The sequence below is a fragment of the Oryza glaberrima genome, chromosome 3 (genome assembly GCF_000147395.1).
Source record: "Oryza glaberrima chromosome 3, OglaRS2, whole genome shotgun sequence".
Classification (NCBI taxonomy): Eukaryota; Viridiplantae; Streptophyta; class Magnoliopsida; order Poales; family Poaceae; genus Oryza; species Oryza glaberrima.
The window spans coordinates 16,816,218-16,822,438 of NC_068328.1; positions in this window are offsets into that span (position 1 = coordinate 16,816,218).

A 6,221-nucleotide genomic window follows, 5' to 3' on the forward strand; every position below is an offset into this window, starting at 1 on the left:
TCTCGGTGGCTGCGCGCGTGCGCGCGTGTTCTGTGTTGTGCGAGAGAGAGATTCGGGGGGTGCGAGGTAGGAGACGGCGGGTCCATATTTATACCCGGCGAAAGGCGAAAGCCGGGTGTGAATGGGAATAGGGGATGGGTTGCGAAATATTTTGACAGTGGTAATTGGGCTTTGCATGCGCAAGACGGTGATGAGAATTACGGTCTGCTTCAGTCACTGACAACGTGGACCCCACATCAGCTTCTATAAATGACGCTGCGTGCGAGGAAGTAAAATGTTCGTTACAGGCTTTTCTATAAACGGGCAAACGGCACCAGTTGAAAATGAACCGAACTGGGCAGGCAGAGTTGCTTTTTTTTTTTTCATCTCAAAAAGGGAACATAGTTGCATCATTTTTTAGCTCTTTTCTCTTCTTATCTTCTTTTACAGAATTAAGTATATGATCAATCGTTTTTAGTCCCAATTATTCGACATGATAAGTAATAGTAAAACTACGCTATAAAATTAACATTTTATAGTGCAAACATTTGGAGTTTGCATTGTGAAATAAGGGAATTCACGGTGTCAGATACATGTTGAATGAGAAACACCAAGTGGTATGGTGGTAAGATGAACTTAGCCATCATAAGGTGGAATTAAAAGAATCCAGTTACTGGCACCGAAATGCAACACTCTGCTTTTGAAATGCAGCTTGTGACTTGTTCAGAATTTTATGAAGCGCTGAAGCATAACGGTAAAATGTTTCTACTACAAGTAGTACTTTGTAGCGACCCATAATTCGAACATGCGTACTCAGCTTAGCAGTCAATCATCGCGTGAAAACACATCAACAGAGCATATATTGCGACGTAACTGGCTGAAAAATTGCGGCCAGCGAACTGCATCAATGAGAAGGAAAGCAACATGCACATTAAAATTTAGAAATTAGAGAACAAAGAAGCAAACAGAGAAATTACAACGTCGTCAATGGCATTTCGTAATACTTAAAGCAGGATGCAAAATGATCTTGGCCATTATCGGTTTATACAACCTAATGCAAAGCAAACTGCATTAGATCAATGCAGTTTATTCAGATTTTCCAAATGATAAATCATAAGTTCAGAAATACTAGTACTTCATGGCGATACACAATTCGAACATGCATGCTTCACTGAGCATTCAGTCATTCAGGCTGCAGGAAGCAACTGGCCAAAAATTTGTGGCCAGCGAACAGCGTCGATCGAAATTCAGAAGCAAAGCAACATGCAGATTAAGCTTTAGAAATTAGAAAACAGAGAATAAAAGCAACATGCAGTATGCTCAAGCCTCCAGGTTGATCAAATTCCATAGTACCATATTAGTTCAGTTTCCAGTGCTAATTCAGTACAAGATCATCAGAGACATAACTAAGAAAATTTCGTTTGCAAATGAAATCCCCGAACACAGCGATACCAACTCAAACGACGAACTAAGCTCGGATCAATCGCTACCTAGCTAACGGGGAAAAAAATGCCCATGCAAGCAAACTCCGATCAGCAGTTAGAACAGAGGCGAACAGGGCAGAGATTCAGAGAACAGGGACTAACTGCTGCCTACGTCGATCTACCTAGTTGCAGTCGTGGTTGCAGGAGATGGAAGGCGATGCGCTGTACCGGCTTGGTGCTGCAGGATCATCGGCCTGGGCCTCCCGCCTCACAGAGCGGCGGCCTCGCCGATTGCCTCCCGCACGATCTGCTCCTCGGCGGCGAGGGCGTCGCACATCTGTCGAATGGCCACCGACGCCGCGTCCACCTCTTCAGTGGCGGTGCTCAGAATCTGCTTGGCCTCCCAGGCCACCTCTCGACGCCGCGACTGAGCCTGGTAGACGTGGTGGACGCGCACGGCATGCTTGGCCTCCCTGATGGCGGACATCAGCCTCACCTCCGCCGCCGCTGCCTCGGTAAAGGCTTCTTCGTTGCGGGCGCTCCACGCCAGCCAGGTCTCGTCGCCCGGTTGGATGCGGCGGTTCGGGGTGCTGTTGACGTAGAGCGTGAAGAGGTCGGTAGCGTCGTGATGGCCGTTCACCACCGCGCCGAGGGTGAGCCGGGCGTCCTGGAGTGTCCCGGTGCGCTGCGGCGGGAGAGCGTAGACGCTAGCGACGAGGTCCATGGCTGCGCGGATCGCCCCCGGGAGCAGCGGCGCATCGGAGAACACCCTGGCGGCCAGCTTCGCGGCCGCTGCAAGGTGATCAGGGCCATCTCGTGGCGCGATGGCGGAGAACGCGCGGGCGAGGAGGACGTGATCGATGGCGTGGATCTCCTCGCGGAGCAGCCCGGCCGCCTCGTCGAGCGTCGCGCGTGCAGCCTCGGCGTCCGAGAGGATCATCGCCAATCGAGCGCGGAGCTCCGCTAGGTGGTTCGCCACCGCCTCCGCCTCCGCCTCCGTGGCCACTCCGCTCGGAGACGCCATCTCCGACTCTCTTGTCTTCTCTGCGTGTGCGCGCGTGTTCTGCTCTGTGTTTGTGTGGGAGAAAGGTTCAGGCGTTCAGCGAGGTTTGGAGGTAGGAGTGGGGCCCTATTTATGCACTGATTCGAATACTACTCTGTATTGTATTTACGGTGGCTAAATGGGATTTTCTTGGGGTATTTTTATAACGTACTTCTGTATTTTACGGTGCCTAATAATTGGGATTTGTTTGAGGTGATAGGCTTTGAGATTTACCTCAAGGGTCCCACAAGCAGGTGTAGATTCTAGAAACGGGCAGCGGCGGAAAGGGGGTGATTCGTTGAAGGCTGTCAAAACACCACGGAGAAATCTATCCATCGAACGTCCGATGCCTAAATCAGACGGTCAAATGTTGCAGTTGACCAACAAGTGAAACATTAAGTTATATACGGTGAAAAAAATCAGTAACTGAAATATTTAAATATTTTATGAAAGATGGTGAAGATACACGTTGAAACATGTCGTTGTCACACATGAAACAAAAGTATTAACGGATTGAAACATTTGTTTTTCCTTTATCAAAATATAATCATACGATATCTTGTTGTAAAGATTTAATTACAACGAATACAATGGTGTAATTGGATCATAGATTGAATAAGTAATTTAAGAGAAAAATCATTCTGAAGCTTGCTAAAATATATACATATATGCATGGATAAGGTGGAGAGAGAGAGAGTAGCAGCATTGTAGCACAGGTAGTTTTAGGAATTTTATGCACACCAAAAACATACGTTGAAATATATCACTATCACATATGAAACATTTAGTTTTAACGGTTTGAAATACATGTTTTTCTTTTGACATAATATAATCATATGATATCTTGTTCTAAAGATTTAATTGCAACGAATACAACGGCATGATCGGTTCCTAGAACAGATAAGTAATTTAGGAGAAAAAATATTTAAAGAGAGGAGGAAACAATGAAAAGAAACAAATAGGCATGCATCTTACAGTGAGACAGGGTTTATCAGTATTTTCCGAGAAAGTAACGAATAGCAAGTAAGGACTGAGGTAGCTGCATGCGTCCTACGTTTGCGAAGCACTTTCGGAACACCACGGAATCGAGGAATTGCGTCAAACTGGAATGAACATGATGAACACCCGAGCACTGGCATGATTAGTCCACTTATTATTCAAAGCCAAAATGGCATAATGGCGTAAGTGAATAGCGTTGCAGGATCATCCGGACTGGGCCTCGCGCGCGGAAGCCTCTGCCTCCGCGGCGCCCCAACGCCGCACGAGGATGTTCTCTTTCTCGACGTCGTGCCTCATTTCGAGCGCAGCGAGTTAGCCCTGTTTACCTAATCAACAACTTTTCATCATGTCACATCGAATATTTGGACACATATATGGTTTATTAAATATAGAAAAGAAAAAACCTAATCACATAGATTGCGTATAAATTACAAGATGAATCTTTTAAACCTAATTATGCCATGATTTGATAATATGGTGCTACAGTAAATATTTGCAAATGACGGATTAATTAGGCTTAATAAATTCGTCTCGCAGTTTACAGGCGGAATCTGTAATTTGTTTTGTTATTAGACTACATTTAATACTTCAAATGTGCGTTCGTATACTTAAAAATTTTACACCCAGAGAACTAAACACACCCTTTATATTGTGAAATAAGGGAATTCACGGTGTAAGATACATGTTGAAAGAGAAAAGCCAGTGGTACGACTATGGTAGTGAGATGAACTTATGGAGCCATCCTTTGGCTTATTCGCTTATTCGTTGAATTAAAAGAATCCGGTTACTGGCACTCAACACTCTGCCTTTTGAAATGCAGCTTGTGACTTGTTCAGAATTTTATGAAGCGCTGAAGCATAACGGGAAAATGTTTCTATTTTGTAGTGACACATAATTCGAACATGCGTACTCAAAGCTTAGCAGTCAGTCATCGCGTGAAAACACATCAACGGAGCATATATTGCGACGTGACTGGCTGAAAAAATTGCGATCAGCAAACTGCATCAATGAGAAGGAAAGCAACATGAAAATTAAGCTTTAGAAATTAGAAAACAGAGAAGCAAACAGAGAAATTACAACGTCGTCAATGTCAATGGCATTTCGTAATACCTAAAGCAGGATGCAAAATGATCTTGGCCATTATTGGTTTATACGAAGTACATCCTAATGCACCGCAAGCTGCGTTAGATCAATGCAGTATGTTCAGATTTTCCTTCAGAAATACTAGTACTCCAAGTCCATGGCGATACACAATTAGAACATGCATGCTTAACTGAGCATTGAGTCAATCGGGCTGCAGGAAGCAACTGGCCGAAAATTTGTGGCCCACGAACAGCGTCGATCAAAATTCAGAAGCAAAGCAACGTGCACATTAAGCTTTAGAAATTAGAAAACAGAGAGAATAAAAGCAACATGCAGTATGCTCAAGCCTCCGGGTTGATCAAATTCCATACTAGTTCAGTTTCCAGTGCTAATTCAGTACAAGATCATCAGAGACACAACTAAGAAAATTCCCTTTGCAATTGAAATCCTCGAACACAGCGATATACCAACTCAACGACGAACTAAGCTCGGATCAATCGCTACCTAACGGGGGGAAAAAAAACAATGCCCATGCAGGCAAACTCCGATCAGCAGTTAGAACAGACGCGAACAGAACAGAGATTCAGAGAACAGGGACTAACTGCTGCCTACATCGATCTACCTAGTTGCAGGAGATGGAAGGCTTGGTGCTGCAGGATCATCGGGCTGGGCCTCCCCCCTCACGGAGCGGCGGCCTCGCCGATTGCCTCCCGCACGATCTGCTCCTCGGCGGCGAGGGCGTCGCGCATCCGTCGAACGGCCACCGACGCCGCGTCCACCTCTTCAGTGGCGGTGCTCAGAATCTGTTTGGCCTCCCAGGCCACCTCTCGACGCCGCGACTGAGCCTGGTAGTCGCGGTGGACGCGCACGGCATGCCTGGCCTCCCAGATGGCGGAGATCAGCCTCGTCTCCGCCGCCGCCGCCTCGTGGAAGGCTTCTTCGTTGCGGGCGCTCCACGCCTGCCAGGTCTCGTCGCCCGGTTGGATGCCGTAGTTCGGGGTGCAGTTGGCGTAGAGCCTGAAGAGCCAGGTAGCGTCGTGATGGTCGTCGAACACCTTACCGAGGATGAGCCGGGCGTCCTCGAGCGTCCCGGCATGCGGCGGCGGGAGAGCGTAGACGCTAGCGACGAGGCCCATGGCTGCGCGGATCGCCCCCGGGAGCAGCGGTGCATCGGAGAACACCCTGGCGGCCAGCTTCGCGGCCGCTGCAAGGGCAGGGCCATCTCGTGGCGCGATGGCGGAGAACGCGTGGGCGAGGAGGAGCTCGGTGGCTTGGATCTCCTCACGGAGCAGCCCGGCGGCCTCGTCGAGCGTCGCGCGTGCAGCGTCGGCATCCGAGAGGACCATCGCCAATGGAGCGCGGAGCTCCGCTAGGTGGTTCACCATCGCCGTCGCCATCGCCTCCTCCTCCGTGTTCTCTGCGTGTGCGCGCGTGTGTTGTGCTGTGTGTTTTTGTGTGGGGGAATGGTGCAGCGAGGTTTGGAGGTAGGAGTGGGGCCGATTTAAATGCACTGACTCGAATATTTTTACAGCGTATACTACTCTGTAATGTATTTATTTGGTATCTCTTCTTTCTTGAGGTGATTTGTTTGAGGTGATAGGCTTTGAGATTTACCTCAAGGGTCCCACGCGCAGGTGTAGATTCTAGAAACGGGTAGCAGCGGAAGGAAAAGGGGTGAAAAGTTCGTTGAAGGC